Below are 16,915 nucleotides of genomic sequence, written 5' to 3'. Positions count from 1 at the left end.
CAGGCTGTGCTTTTCTCCCAGGACATCCTTTTGCAGCACTGTCTCCATCCAAGGCCACATCCTCCCTGCTGTGGCTTCCATTGGAGACCACAGGTCCTGCAGCTTAGTCTTAATTGCACCAGAATACACCTGTGTGCAGCACCGGCCACCAGAAAGAGCATGTGGATCCTCCCAAAAAAGCACCCTCCTGCCCAGTGAAAGGAGGAAAAGGCTGCCTTGGGGAGGCTGTGACTGTCCAGCACCAGAGGCTTTAAGACCAGACTATTGGGAACAGTACGGGTAAAGGTGATCCTGCCCTCCAGCACAAGCATAAATTAGGTTGCTTGAGGTCCTATAGCCTGGTTTTCTACAGTTTCCATTTCTAATAAGGTTTGTGGTAAACCTCTTCAAGGAGGGGGTCCAGCAGTCGGGATGGGAAAGAAGCATAGTGCAGAGTTTCTCTGGTTGCCCTTCCTTTCTTGTACAGGGGTGTGGTGCTGCCCGCATCTTTGTGCCAAGCGGATAAAGTGGGAGCAAGACGAAGCCTGAAAACACGCAACTGCTCCTGCTTCAATAAGCTGCCGAGAGGGACTTTATCAGAAGTGTAGACATTTAACACTTAGTTTTTGGTCATGGTTATGTTTGCCCATGGCAGTGTTCTGTTTAAGAAAAATAAGTGCCTTCTACTCCTGAGAAATAAGTAAAAACACATTTTGAATGCATTGCCATCTGGCTCAGTTTGTGTTCACCTCCTGTGTATACCAGTGTGATCAATAAGATGAAAAATGTCCCCAATACTGTTAACCAAACGTCATCTGTAGGTGTGCATCTCCCCCAAGAGCCTGCTGTGGTTTCAGCTCTAAAGATCTGACAGCAGCCTCAGCTATGAAAGAGGCGACAAAGGGACAGTGCAAGGAGACTGATGTTATTGCTGCCCCTGTCCAACTTACTTAATTTCCCATTCCTGCATATTAATTTTTCAAATGCCCACAAACTGTGATCACTGCTGATGCTAAATCTGTGGCTAATACTATGTTGCCACACAAATCCCCCCCCCATGAGCAGTCCTCAGCCCCTACAGTATTAGCAGTCAGACACACAGCTCATCAGTTTACCAACTACCAGTGCAGTTTAATGCACACTGGTTTCACTTTGAAACCACTTCAGAGTAGGCTGCTGGCGGCGGTGTGGCAGATACCCTCCTTGCATTGATAGGGGAGCAGAAGAGCAACTCGGCCTCCACAAACCCCAGCGGGGACGTTGTTCCCATCTGACAGGCACAGAGCTGGGCAAGGTGGAGAAGAAAGGTTGCGAGTCCCATGTGCGATACCACAAAAGCAGCTGTGGGAGAAGTAGCTATGCAGGGCACAAAACTGCTGGTGAAGGGCTTGATTTACACAAGTTATGCAGCTAGACCTCGCATCTTTCCAGCATCTCATCCGACCTCCATCCCTGTGCACCACTATCTTACCTTTCCCCGTTCCCCTCTTATTTTGTTCATGTTTTTCCACGACAGTGTAACACCTTGGCCAAATCTGAGTGGGGTTTTCTGACAGTAACACCCAAGGGAATGTGGCTGGTCCCAGTGAGACCACAAGTCCTGCTGCAGGCCAGCAAGGTCCCAGCACATACAGTTGATTTGTTGCAAGAGATTTTACTTTTTTTTTTTAACATTGGGAAGAACAACATAGGTTCCTCACATCTTCCTGCCCAGAGCAGCTGAGCCCTTTGGCCAAAGTGTCCCCCGCATCCGTTTAGCTGCACCCAGGAAAGAAACCTGAACTGAAGGCCAGGACCCAGATCAGGAAATCTAAACCCCAAGAGTTACAACTCACAACATTATGAATTGTCCGAAGACAAAATCCAACAGAGCAGGAGCCAACAGATCCACCCAAAATAGGCCCCTGGAGCCCAGGTAGGCTTGCCCCTGGCAGGGGAGCCGGCCTGGGGACAGCCCTTGCTGGTGGGTGGGTGGCAGTGGCCTCAGAAAGGGGCTGTGTACCCCCAGCAGGTGGCAATGCAGCCTGACAGCCGCAGCCACCCCGCTGCTGCCAAGCACATGCCCGCACCCTCAGCGGTGGAATCGTACCTCCGGAGAGCTGGGACTCAGCTCTTGGGTAGCCCTGGGAAAGTCGCTCAAACCAAAAAGCCCACACAGATGAGGCTGTATTTGTAAACTGCGTGGGATGACAGAGATGTGAGAAATGTGGAAGCCCTTCAGAAGTGCACAGCCTCTAAGTGAGTCATATACACCCTCGAAAAAAACAAAAAGCACATCTTTCCCAATCTGGCCTGAAGCCACCCAAGCTCCTCCACAAGCCCCTGCAGGGGAGGACAACTCCTCATGCTCTTCAGCCACACAGGCAGGTTTTCAAGGAAACGCTGCATATGTTGGGTGAAAATGCTCTATGCCTCCCCATGTCAGTTTTACAGATGTTGCATAAGTTCTACCACCACTGTTCCCAACTCCCAGGAAGTAGAGCGCCACAACCCCTGTCCCCACAGGCTGCCCTTGGCTCCGTGAAGTCTCCTGCCTTCCCTACAACCCCATAGGGTTTGGGGAGAACCCGAAAGGGCAAGAGCATCAAGAAAACCCAGCTGGACACATGCGTAATGGTGCCAAGGCTCACTACTGAGATATTTTGATGTCAAGGGAGAAACCAAGCCTAAGTAGGGCTGAAATGGCTCCTGTGGATGGGCTTGCAGTGCTGTCTCCATCAGGAGATGGCCTGAAGCCAACAGGGCCAGAGCAGCCTTGGGTCTCCCTGACCCTGCTGACACAGACAGTCTTGTGAGTTTTCAGGCAACCCCTTGTTTCGGCCATGTGGGATGGAGGAGCACAAAGCAGGGAACTGGGGCCCCATGGAGTGGGAGCTTTCAGGCCAGTGGGTTTTTTCAGGCTTTCAGGGGGATCCCTGTGCACAGTGGGTGTGCAACATTAGCACCCAAACTCACTCTCAATACAGCAGAAAGCTGATAACTAAGCTCAGGGCAACATAGACTCAAAACCCCAAATTCAGTATCATAGCTGGTGTGGATGGATACTGCAGCATCTTTACAGCTGGGCCTTTCAATGGCCAAGCACAGCTCATTAACCTCAGCAAACGGGGTAAGCATGGATTTCTAGATTATAGCTGATACTGAGAGGGTTGCTTCATTGACTCTTCTCTCCAAATCAATCAATGTAGCTTATACCTTCTGCTTGCCTTTTTGGTTTTGTTTTTCCTCTTTACCTTTGCTTTTCTCGGTAGCAGTAATTTTCTGGAAAAATTGTTTGTGTGAGCCAGATCTGGAGCTGCGTAAAGCCCATGAAGTTAGGCTGATTTAGAGCAGTTTAGGACCCAGCCCTTCTGCAATAGCTGAAGATAGGAGTCAGAGTTTAATTAACTTCAAACAGTTGATCAAATTTCAGGCCTAGCTAATAAACTTGTTTGTGCCTGACCTTAACAGCAAGTCTTAGTATATTAATTAAATGATCACCGCAAGATCTGACAGGTAGTTTTTTTGTTGTTTTTTTTCCTTTTTTCTTTTGGAAATAAAAAGCAAACTCTTCCATCATTCAGGATGTTCCTCATCAAACATTCCCTTACCATGAGCTGGAAACTGATACACCACCATTCTCCCTTTATCGCAAACGTATTTATATCCCTCCTGTACCCCCCGTCTTTGCCAAATATTACAGAATATCACTTCATACCAACTGGGCTTCAGAGAGCTCCTTCCCAGCTCTGGAGTGAGGATCAGGGATGCTGCTACCGCAGAAGTGACATTGCTTGGCTTGGGTGATGCTTTGCAAGCTAGGAGAGGAGATGAGGGGCTCACTGTGCCAATGGCCACGCTGGCACAACTGTAAACATGGCATTTAGTGTCTGGGGACAAGCATTGCCCACCATCCTGGTACCAGCCCACTGGCACAACAGACCTTTAAAAACAGAGGATGAGCATGAAGATCTCTGCCTACCTGGGCAGGTGCAATGCACAGCTACTCCAAGATCCAAAGAGGACCATCACATCTTCGCATCCTGCAGGATTTTTGCGGTTTCACAATCAAAACCACTCTCTCAAAAGCTGTTGGGGAAAAGCAGAACAAAACAGCTCTCAATACAGCTGCTGATTCAAAACAGAGCCTGCTACTGTGTCACCAAAGCTTTGTATTCCTAAGTGTTGCTTGACCCACCTTTCACAGCATGGTGGTCCCTGCTGTTTCCTCCTGCAGGAGAACTACCTGAAGACACTTCGGTTTTACCCCTCTCCCCACCTCTGTCTCACCCACTTGTTTTGGTCTCCATGCTGCCCCTTTTGAAGAAGGGTGGTGGATTTTACTCCAGACCATTTCACAAATCCAGTTTACAGCATCACAGCAAGGGGAAAGCAAAATGTAATGTGGGAGTACAGCAAAACCAGCTTAGCACAAGGAAACCTGCGCCCTCCCTGCTGCTCATGGGGAGGAAGCATTTGAGCACAGCCCAGGACACCCAAGAACAACCTGATCCCCAATGTTTGGGCAATCCAGATGCTAAGAGTTGCCAGCAGAAAGGGGGAGAAGAGGATTAAGTTCTCTTTCATGTAGCCCTCAACTCCAGAGGCACAAGACCTGTTTGATTTTGCCACCCTCTGCGCTGGGCGGGACACCTTGCAGCCACCCTTCACCTTCAGATGCTGTGCATTCCTTCCACTTCACCCAGAGAGTGAAAGATGGCAAATTTGGCCAAGAAATGCAATAGATCCCGTAATGAACGGCCACCCTTGAAGCCTGCGGATGACAGTACACTGATCTGCTTCCTCTGATGCAAGGAAGATAGCCAGCAATGGAGAAGGCACAGAGGCAATGCTAAAAACAACTTGAAAGCCTTAAGAAGGGAAAAGAGTGTGGCTGTGGGAAGCCGTTTAACTCCATCTCTTCATGGCTGGGGAATTTCTCCCTAGCAGGACACGTGTCACACAGCCCTTGCGAAAAGCTTGTTTTGTGGCCACTGCAGTTTGCTGCAGCATTTGCAGTGATCTTAGGCAGTAATTGAATCCACTGGTAGTACTTCGCCATCCATAAATCCCATTGGAGCCAGGCCCATAAATAGTTACACTGTAGTATACAGCTGCATACAGGGCAGGAGCAAATGTTCCACATAACGGCTGTTGGCTCTAATCAGATTAATGGAGGAGTCGATCATATTTCCACCATTTGGCTGAGTTTTATTATAGCTACCCTTCCTTAAGGATACCCCTCACTGGTGAAGGGGAGACTACAGTAGTGGTAGCTTCCTTACAGGGAAGACCCAAAGTACCCCTTAGTTGCAGGATTTTCCCCTATTCCCAGAAGCTTTTTGCAGCTGTTTTGTAGCACTTTGCCCTGTCACTGAGGCGCTCCTCCTCCATACTGACTCTCCCAGTAGTGGATAGGAAGGGATCAATCAGACTTTTACAAGTGGCTGAAAAAAATAAGAGAGAGACCTCAGAAGACAGTCTAAGAGACTGTGAGAGGGTCACCATAAAACACAAACTTTGGGTGAGAGCATATCCTACATCCAGGGATACCCTTGTCAGGAATTCGTAGCTCATTTATTGCTATGGGAAAGAGAACAAACCCCACCTGGGTGGCAGCTACGGCAGGTTGCAGTTAGGTGAAAGCCACACCAAAATACAACACCACAGTTCCCAGAATAGGGCTCATCAGCCAACTAGACTGTAGCGCTTAGTATTTGCAAGCCTAACTTTCATCTGCAAGAAGCTGGGCTCTGGACAAGAAGTGGGAAGTTGCCAGTGGAAGCGTTTGGGAACCGCTGGTGGTTCATCACCATGGAGGATAAACTCCAAGGTGTTATAACACCCAAAGCTGGGAAATAGCCCGTTCCAGCAGGGCTGACCCCATGCTTTACAAGCATACAGAGAAGACAGAGCCTGATGTAGGGATTCCAAATGACTACAAATGTGTCTGGGTTTTTGACAGCACACCGACCCTTTTAAAAAGAGGACAATCATCTTCCATTATCTTTCCCCCTCTCTTTTGTTATCTTCACAATACCAATAGTTCCAATTCCCTGGTTTTCATCAGCAATAATCTCATTCATTCACTCCAATAACCACTTAGCCTTCCACTGAATAGTCTATATATTCAAGTGTTGAATTACTGCCTTGTAAAACCGAGGAGCAATGATTTTAGCACTTACTTCCCATACCCCTGATTTGTGACAGGTGATATCAGCAAGGGGGAAATAGAGAGACATTCTCTGTAACAAGAGAATAATGGCCTGACATCCTTTCCCTGCTTTTCTCATTATAAAGCACGTATCATATTTAAATCCTAAAGCAAGAGGGCCTGATTTGGGACTCTTCCCAGCTGCAATTTTCACAAAACCTATAGGAAGGTGATCACCTTCCTACACACTTCTGCTCTTCTTTCTAATTTCACTGAAATAGTCCAAAAGAGTCAGGAATATTACAGGGAGACTACAGAAATATGGACAAGCAAGGCAAATCCTTAAGCCTCACCTTCTTAGGAAACCAGGTCAAGACGACTGAGTCTTATTACTCTGAGTACAGAAGTTGCAGCCAAACTGTTCAGTTAGCAAATGGATTAGATATACCTGAACAAAACTCTAATGATCCACGTGCAGCTTGGATCTTCCTTAGATAAAATGGGAGATAAATTCTCCCATGAATTCCACAAGCTGGAAGAAGAAAACCCCACTGCTTTACTAGCCTCAACACATTTTCTACTGTAAAAGGTTCATTCTGTGCCCACGCAGACAGAGCTGAGCCCTTTAATAATTTCATATGATGGAAGTTTCACATGCCATCCTGCCACCACTTCTGATCTGAGCGGGAGGCACAGTGTCTACACAGGACAGATCAGTTTTTAGGTGTGCTCCAACAACTGTCTCCTCTGTCCGATCAGCTCGAGACAGTGCCTCCACACAACTTTTGAAGGCAGCTTTGGGAGCTCCACTAGGAACTGGGAGAAAGCCTCCATCCACTTGGGACCATCAAAGGGTTGGACTCAAGCCCGTAAGTCTCTACATGACGCCCTGACAATTCTCTAAACATCATAATTTTACCAAAGGAAAGAAACTTAGAGAACAGGGGCTAGAGGTGATGTTTGAAAGCTCTCAGGTGAGACAGCTCATTCCAGTGGACATCCCTTGCCTTGGACTGGGACTCAGGAGACAAATCTCCTTCCTCTGTCTGCAACTGCCAAGCTGGGGCTCCTCCAACAAGTCATTTGGCTACTCTCTGCTTTGGTTTTCTTCCATTTCTTTTGCTCATTTTCCAGCATCTCTGAGGCAGGGTTTCTCATTATTTCTTGGTGTGGCAGATCACACAGGGACCCCATTTAGAGCTTTAAATCTGGAGACACTTCTTTTGCATTTGCCGTACTGCAAATAGTAACATTTTTACAGCACTTTCAAAATGCTCAAAAGCTGCTGAGGAAGAAATCAGTACCTAAAAAACCAAATGTACAAATATAGAACTGAAAGCAATGCAAAATTAATATTATATCTCCAACATTAAGCCTTCCAAGTCTTGCAAGAGAGTATCTGGGGAAAAAAATGAGTCTTTACAGAAGTGCTTCATTTCCCAGATGAATGAACATCTGAATCATTTCTCCTCTGATTAACCTGTTATCATCATGCTCTGCCACTGATTATTCCCTGTACTTCACAGTCAGGAGGTACTACCAAGGCAATGAGATGAGCCTTGGCTGGATGCGTACCCGTCAAGAAGAAGGCAGCGTCCCACATCTCACAGATAGCTGCCAGCCCTTTTGCTATTGCAAAACTCCCCTCTCCTTGCCTCTGGCCAGGCCTGCCCGCTCAGCTAGAGGCCGGGAAAGCTGGGAAGACAACCCCGCTGCTCCCAGACAGCATCACCCAGCCCTGGAAGCTTGCGCTCTGGAAGATATGCTCTGTGAAGGTAGGTTACAGGGAACTAGACTGGGGTGGAATATTATTTGTTACGACATGGATCACAAGCCTGTCCTTTGCCCACATGCAAGCCCAGCCTGTATTCCCCGAGGAATACACAGCCCACCAGCAAGGAAACTGTCACTAGCTCTTTAAAAGGACCATGAAAGTTTGAGGTGTTTTACTTAACCACTGCAAAGGTCATTTGCCTGAGTGGAAACTGAATTATAATGACGTGTACGATGTTTGCTGGCCCAGACTGTCAGAGAGCTATTAAAAACAGCAGGGATCTCTTGGCCATCTATTCTACAGCAGGCCAGGCACCCCAAGAGCTAGTGAGGCTCTTGGGCACATTTCCTTCAGCTCCAGCCTAACCTTTAGATATGACACAGGGCTGGGAGCCTTGCATGGGCACAAATTTAGGGCTGGGAGAAAAGACAACACAGAGAGAAAAATCCAACTGGCAGTTTGCAACGGCCATGGGAAGGTGGAAAGCTCCATCCTTCAGGAACATAGAGAAAGTGGGAACAAATGCATTAAGAAAAAAGGCATACTAGGAGTCTCTTCTGACCCTGAAACAGGGAGCTGGAAACCACACTGAATTGAGATCTTCTTAAAGCGAACCGAAAGTAATAAAATTCCCCATATCTTTGCTTTCCAGAGGGGTTGAGCACTTTCTGTTTGTCTCATGACAGCACTGGGATGGGAATTCAGGTCCCATGATGCAGCCACTGCACAGACTTGTCCTGCCCCCAGAGCTCAGAAAGGAAAGGTGTGCCAGACCCCTGTTAAACTGTTCCCATCCATTCAGCATCCAAGCATTTGCAGGTGATACTACTTCAGTGTGCTGGGTACCAAAACCCTGTTTGTATGTATTTTCCAAGCTCTTCCTATGCCTCGAACCCACTTACCAGACTGCCTGGGTGTATTTATGTCTCTGCTTTTATCTTCCTCATATCACTGTTTCCCATTAGGTTCTTTTTCTCTTTAATTTGAACCCTAATCATGCAACATACAACATACAGTGTACTACACACTAGTCATCATTAAAAGCAGACTTAGTATCACTTGCTCTTTAAAAACCCACCTATAGTAACAGATTTTCAAAGCAAAGTGAGTTGAGACACCTTAATTTGGAGGATGTTCAGCTTAAAAATCCATTAAAGGAGGCTGTGGGGTTTTTGAGTTTTTTGTTTGTGGGGGAGGTTTTGGTGTGTGGTTTTTTTTTTAAAGAGGAAAGTGTTCATCACTTTCTGAAAACGCCAGATTGGTCTCTGAAAATCACTTGTGACTACTGAAATCCTTGGCCAATAAATAACAATTACCATCCTCATTACTGAGTAAAAGATGACAGGAAAAGCGGGTCTGTATTACAGTGCATAGAGGGGAAGAGCAACCCTCAGCCACTGAAGCTGCCAACAACACATTCCTCCTGGCAGATGTCGTCTGATCCCAAAAGCTGCCACTGCCACTTTCTGCTGGACTGTTTTCTTCAGCTGTCTAATCCTGAACTGCAGCTGCAGCTCTCCTCCCAGCCAGCAGACAGACCACAGGAGCAAGTGTTCTCAACCATGCTGTGGCTTTGGGTTTCTCCTTTTCTCCTTCCCTTTGAAGGGACAGGACTGTGGGACAAAACACACTTGTCAAGTTAATTAGGAATTGGGGAATGTCAGTTTTGAACTCTAATGTTAAGAAAGCGGATCTGCAAAATTACGTGTGCCGGGAGTGGGGGCAAAGGTGCTTTTCAGCATTCACCACCTTCAGGTAGAGAAGCAAATGTGCTACCCAGGATTAGCAGCATGCTTGTATTAAATGTTAAAGCCCACAGCAGACTGAGAGACTTGATTACAGTTATTCTTTAAATACTGTTAAAATGATAAAAATGCTATACAAAATCCTTGTGGAAATTAAACCTTTCAAAAGGGGAGACAAAAACTTTGTCTCCATAATAACAACAAAAGGGAACTGTAAGTAGTTAAAGAAAAAAGATAGCAGGGACTGCATCTACACTGGAAGCTTCCTTGGGGACATCTCTACAGTGATGCTCTAAAGGAGTATAAGCCCCATCTAATTTTAAAAGTCTGGGAGTCTCAACTGATTTCAGATTTTAAAAAGCACAAATGGGAGAGAGATACTCCCACCTCCAAAAGCAGTGGCACAAAAATGACATTCCGGCCTCAAACCTCACAGGCTGGTAACTATGGCATTATTAGATGTACAGCAGCCCCCCTCCTCAAACTATCCTATAAAAGCTGTGCTGAACTGACGTTCAGCCTGGGAAGAAGGAGAAGGGAGGCACCGGCAGGAGGTTGCTAACATTACACCACTTCCCACCTCGCAAGAGATGCGTCCAACAAGGTAAAAGTTCCATCCATAGCCACAGACAGATTTCCAAATGTCTTGATTCTCAGATCCCTCAATTATCTCAATATGATTTTATCATAAGAAACCTGTACACTCTTTGCAGGGAACAGCGTTGAAACTAGGAGATTGTACCTTTTTATATAGCTACTATACAAATGCTAAGTCCCCAAAAAGCTTATAATTTAATTCTAAGCAATCTCCTGCCAATTCACTTAAGCACAGTAAGAGAAGAATTAATAAAGCATCTTAATCAATCATTATCTGTACATAACATTCACAAGGACAAATCAAAACACACACAAAATGATTTCACAACAGTTTCTGAAGGAAAAGCACTGGCTTGTGTTCACTGCAGCACATACAGTTTCATGTTATTGCTAGTTAAAAGTATTCAAACATTCAGCTAAGTTGTTTGCTTTAGACATCTCCAGGAAACAAAACCAACTCCATGTGCCCCACAGGGGATCAGCCACGAAACACATCACTGATAAAAAGGAGCCAAAAGGAACCATTCGCCAGTACCCGCCAGGCAGAAATGCTCCACAGCAACAGACACCTGGAGACAACACGGCTACAGGGATCCCACATCTGTAGCATGATGCCTGCCAGGGATTGTCCTACTACACACCTGAGGAGGCTAACACTACGACAAGGCATTTGAGATCGCAAAGGCAGAGGAAGCTCCTTTGTGATGAAGCCAACTTTATTTCATTTTGTCACACTAGTTGCAAAACACTACGAGTTCTGCTCTCTTGGGACAGTACAGGTGCCACAGACTATTGCTGAAATAGCAGGTAAATAGCAGAAACTAGTGTTTCATTTCTACATGAGAGACAAAAAGCATGTCTGACTTTTGTAAAAACCACTAAATACCTTCATGGATAACGCTGTTGTATTAGTATGGAAAAAAATTACTACAAAATACATACTTCAATTTCTAAATCACTTCCACTTTGTGGAAATGTCTTACGTTCTTTGGCAAAAGTCTTCACCAAATCTACTTACTTTACAAATGTTTTTCAAAATATTTGCTTAAATCTAACGATGAACTTGTTATTGCAAAACTTTCCTGCCAGCATCACATTCTGAGAGTTAGACAAACCAGGCAGGAAATAAAAATACCACGTGGTCTACTTGTTAATCAAGACTGTCCAGATTTTAAGTTGCGAATAGTAACATTTACCCATCTTTGACAAACCCAGAAACTAAAATTCATTTGCCAAAATGAATGGGTAAAAAAATTTCAAATGGGACCATTGCCAAACAAAAAGCGTGGCACAACTAATTTAGAGAAGTTATGAGGTTGAGTTTGTGTCAGGCGACTCTTGCATGGCAGCATCACCTTTCAGGATCCAATCTCCCACCTATTTCAGAGCCCCCAAAACTACAGAAGTCAAGACTTCTTCCACTATACTTACCACTGTCTTTTAAACTGTCCTTGCTACAAACATTCATCCAAATCAGCTTTGGCACTTAGGCTCCAGCTGCACTTGCTGTTCCCACTTCTATGATCCAATATTTCTCAAGGAGAAAGGTAGAAATAACCTCGTAAGCAAAAAGGGTTAAAAAAGTCACACCTGCCCATGCACACGCAGCAGCCCACAGCCAACTGGTGCAGTTCTATTGGCTTAACAGAGCTGCTCGAGAGATGAGTTTGGTTCAGAAATATTTAATAAAAATAACTGAACTACCTTTGGGGGTAACAGTCTTCATGAAGTATGTCATCAGCCTCTCACTGGCAGCTCTGAAGTCATCTCATATTGCAAAGCAACTGACTTTGACAGAAGTTTAACAAGCAGGAGAAAAACCCTCAGGGCTGGCTACTCAAGCAGAAGTGGCTGAAATTGAAACCTTGCTAGTATCGTACTCTGTAGGTGGACCTCCAAAGCCCTGATTACATGTATCTTATATGAAATAGCAACTTTAAATATAATAGTTAAAAGAGCTGCAGGTGGAGGCAGAGGCAGCTTGCGCTGGCTGCCAAACACCAGGCACACGAAGCTTTCATAAGGTGTTCAAGGTGCTCAGTCACTCCCTACAGCCAGGGAGTCCCCCACAGGGGGTCCCCTTCAGCCCTTGTGCTCTGACATCCCGCCCGACCCCACAGGATTTCCAGGTCCTGGATCCAGCAGCACTTTCTGTGAGAGTCACTGTATCTCCTGCTAACAACCTCTGATCTCATAGGTCACATGAGGAGCAAAATTACATTCTTGAGCATCACTGTGTCACTTGCCTCCCTACAGCTAAATAAGGGGCGTGGAAGCAGCAGGCTATTTAAAGAAAGTCAGCATAGCTACTTGACAAATCCTGGAGGAGAAACTTTACACACATACGCATCACTGCTCCCCAAAAACAGGCTTGCACCCATCAGCAGCTTCAATGAGAGGATTTTGCAGTGCTTTACTGAGGTTTGTTTTCACATGCAGAAGGAACACAGAGGTGTTACAAGCACAAAAGGCTAAGCTCCATCACAGCTAGTTTTAAACAGCTTGGCCAGGTTTATCCAGTGTATCACTGGCAGTGGGAGACCTTTCTGTAAGAAGCACCCAACAGCTCACTGTGTGCTCTGGGCCCATTAGACTGCAGCACAACCAGTTGCCGAGTTGCCCTCTCCCACCAAAAGCATTAAGGGACCCACATCATCCTCGCGTAACATTTCTAGAAGGAGGCTCTTCTCCCCCTGACTAGCTAGAGGAGTGCAAGGAAACTCTGGCTGGCCCTGTCCACAGCCTCCTTTGCCTGCTGGTTGGAGGACACCGCTCCAGCCATGGGCTGGGCACTGGGAACGAAAAATCCTGCTGGGGTAAGAGGACACAGTGCCATCAGAAAGCACCTGCTAATGCTATGGAAGAACTCAAGTCCTTAGACAACATCAAGCTGAGCACCGTGATGGTTGGGAGGCTTGAATAAAGGTGTAGTGTTGACTATAGAGGGGTGCTACAGCTTGGGGTGCCATGGGGAACACCCTGCCACGAAATATGATAGCCTCAAACCCCCAGACCTCCAAAGTAAAACGTCAGCTCTATCTTCCCATGTCGATTCTTCACATACAGCCACTTTTACAGGTAGCAATAAACACATTAAGAATGTACACAGGATGCTCTGAAACACTCTCATAGTGATTCATGAGAAAGTAGGGGCTCATCAAATGCTTTACGCTCATTTGTGTCCACTCAGATAACTATGGCACAGATTATATTCAAGATATTTCTGTGGATCTCTATCAGGGCTTAATAAGCCTTGACAATGCTACTTAGACTCTTTAAACAGTTTCCCCGAGATATGTACAATGCAATTGATCATATGATAGTGTAATTATAGCCCTCTTCCCAAAGAGTATCATCCTCATGAATATGAGTCAAAACACACAAGTATTATCCGAAACCTACATACGTCCCACAAATCTAAAGTATTTACTCCTAGACATGGAAATAGCTGAAAAATTTTAGTCCCTACAGCTTCGTTCTTGCTGGGCTGTCTCAAGGTATGACTGAGCTACACTTAAATTCTAACACAACAACAAGACTCATGCATGCAATTAGAAAGCAGGGTGTTCTGGTATACCCAACATGTTCTGGAGTGTCTGGTCATTTAGCAGTATTTAAGCAAATGCAGACTACATGCTTGGCAGAGACAGGATTTCAATGACAAGGACAGAAAATGTATGATCGCAGAGTGATGCTCACATCTCCAAGCTTTGGGTCTTGAAGGCTATCCATACCTTCCATCACTGAGAAGAAGTCTTACTGATGGCTGAAGAGAAAAAGAGGTCTAAGACTGTGACAGCGCCAGATTTCCTAAAAACAGATACGATCTTTGAGTTTTGAAAGATTTCAAGCCAAGACCATCCTTAACAGAAATCAAAGCTTAACGTACATCATGTTAAGGCTGGTGATTTATCCCACCAGCCAGTTTGGCCTTTAGATCCTGGGCTGACTCAAGACCTTCTGGACCATTTTATGTCAAAAATGAGAGGGAGGAAAAAAGTGAAAGAAAAGAGGTTGATGTCCCGTATGTCACATTAAAACTTTCCAGGCAACGCAGATATGTGGGGATTCTAAGCCATATACTTAGCTCTCCTTTAATGCCCTTTCCAAGTCTGAAGCCACTCCATCTCCTAATAGATTAAAATGGGACCTGAGAAAGACACAGTTCGTTTTAAATGGGCAGTAATTTAAATCCTATGGTGCATGGTCCAGGGAAAAGAGGAAGGGAAAGGCAGCGAACCTCTGCAGCTCATGTCCAGGCTGCGGGGCCCTGAAGACACATGAATCCCAACTGCCCGAAGCAACACCAAGGGGATTTTATCCTATGTAGTGTGAGAGAGCATGCAGAGATTAGCATCTTATGCAGTGCCTAATCTTTACATTTAAAACTACACAGTACCCCTCCAGGCCTGTCAGCTAGTGCTTGCCTTGGTAAAAAGTCCTGCCTGGTGGGATTCGATACACACATTCTGCCTCAACCACAGTCCTTGCCAAAAGAGCTGGGCAATGGGAGCCAGTCGCAGCCCTGCTCATGCATATTTTGGTTACGTTAGCCACGCACTTGCATTTCAGAACCTGGTTGCCCAGTGATCTATAAACTGATGCTTGTGCAAAGGAAACTAAGGTGCCAAAAACATGATCAAAAGCTTTACAGGTGAGTGAAAAGCAAACTGCAAAGAGCACTTGGATGACACTGTTTCCTCCTCAGGGAGCAACGGCATCGGGAAGGTGAGCAGCCCAAACATGAGCTGAAGGCAGCCCCCAAGTCAGCCAGTAAGAGCTGAGAAGCAGGCACACCTTCAGGAAGCTGCTCTCCGCCTTGTCGGCCCTCCTGGGCCAAGGCAGGGGAGTGACAGAGATGCTCACAGGCTCTCCGAGGAATGCCTTGTATGTCTCGCTGCCAGTTGCTGGGGGACGCTGACATCGTCTGGGACAGAATTAGAAAACCTTGAGCAGGAGGGCAATGCAGCACAAGTGCTAAGTCAGCCGTAGGCTATATGCGGCACACCAGTTGGTGCCTTCTTTCGCCTTCTTCAGATACTCATTCCTTTGCCTGCTCCTTCAGCATGGCTTGACTTCAGCCTACACTGCCCTGTGACTGCTGTGTGCCTCCAGCTACGTTCAGGCTACCAATGCCTTACGCAGCACTTGGAGGAGCCAAGGGGCGAATCCTCCCTCCAAAACACACCCATCGCCTCCCTTGAGCTGACAGAGCCCTTTGTTTGCACACAGAATCCAACCTTTGTGCCATTATATAATACTGTCTCCAGCATTCATCCATCGTTGTCCGAATTCCTGCCACCTGCAAATCCTGTGGTGCCAGCCCTGACTGTCTGCTGGTCACATTCCTGCACAGTCACCTCCAGGTCTCCTCCCGCCCTGTGCCCGGCTCCCAGACTGCCTTCCCAAGGACAGGACATCCTTGTTGGACCAAGACCCCTGAAACATGCTGACATGGCCATTTATCAGGGTTGACTCTTCTGCACAAGCTTCCACAGCTTATTAGGTTGTCCTGCAGCTGTGGGCATCTTGAATAGCAAATGGCTTTGCTTTTCTGTGCCTTCTACATTGTGAGCACTAACAAAGCCAAATCATTAGTAAATTAATTGGGCACCCTTGTTGCACACAGTCAGTATTACAGCTTGAAGCTGAGATCTTGAGAGAGTTTGCTGGCAGTGGATCCCTGGCTTGTTACTTTAAACCTGTAGCGAAATGTGCAAGAATCAAACCAGACAAGTAGTCCAGCCAAGGCAGTAATCTCTTATGGCCAAAACCACAAGTTTAAGAGAGAGCACAAGGATCTCTGCAGCATCTTTATGTGGAAAAGCGCAGCCAGTCTCTATCAGTCCAAGAACGGCTTAAGGACAGTGAAACGGATTATATATTCCTTCTAAATTTGTTATGAATTATAGTGACTCTCATATTCTTGATAACTGCATAAATGCTCAGTTCCTTTCTGCATCTTATTAAGTTCTTGGCCTCAACTAGTCCCCCAGCAACAAGTTTCACAATCTGACTGGTGTTGGAAAAAACATCATTCCCACATATTGGTTTTGAATTTCATGGAACCTCCCTTGTTTGTGCTCAAAAGGCTTCTCCACAAACTTCCCTGTACTTCTTGTAGCTTTGGATAATGCGATCACTTCCCACTTATGGGCTGAATAAAGTAGGTGGTTGTACCAGGGCACAGCTCCAGACCAATCTTTCTCAAAGCTCCTTGTTTGCCAAATGGTACATGTACACTTGCAATTTTTCCTGCTAACATTGCAGCCGCCCAACCTTCAGAAGAGGAACACAGCAAATGTTTAACAGCAACAAGTGTCAGATAGGAGTTGATCACAGGAAAGAAGACATGTTAGACAGCTGAAATGATAGAAGATAAGTGTGCATGGGACGGGAGAAATGCTCCAAGAAGAGATTGGAATAGGTTGACTATCCTTGGGTGTTTGTAAACACTGTCTATATTCTCAATATTACACACCTTGTCTGAAAGCAAACTCCCACCAGAGCCTTCTGAGTGAGCAACACTTCCCCTAGTGCTCGATCTGGCATCTTGTGATGAACTCACCAACAATTTCACAAAACAAAACAAGGAAACCACAGTTGAAGCAGGCACTCAAACGGACTAAACTCGCAGTGGCCCTTTTGGCCACAGAGTAGTAGCATATAAATTACCATGATCTTGCC

Source organism: Gavia stellata, chromosome 8, assembly GCF_030936135.1.
Source record: "Gavia stellata isolate bGavSte3 chromosome 8, bGavSte3.hap2, whole genome shotgun sequence".
Classification (NCBI taxonomy): domain Eukaryota; kingdom Metazoa; phylum Chordata; class Aves; order Gaviiformes; family Gaviidae; genus Gavia; species Gavia stellata.
This window is presented reverse-complemented; position numbering follows the sequence as displayed.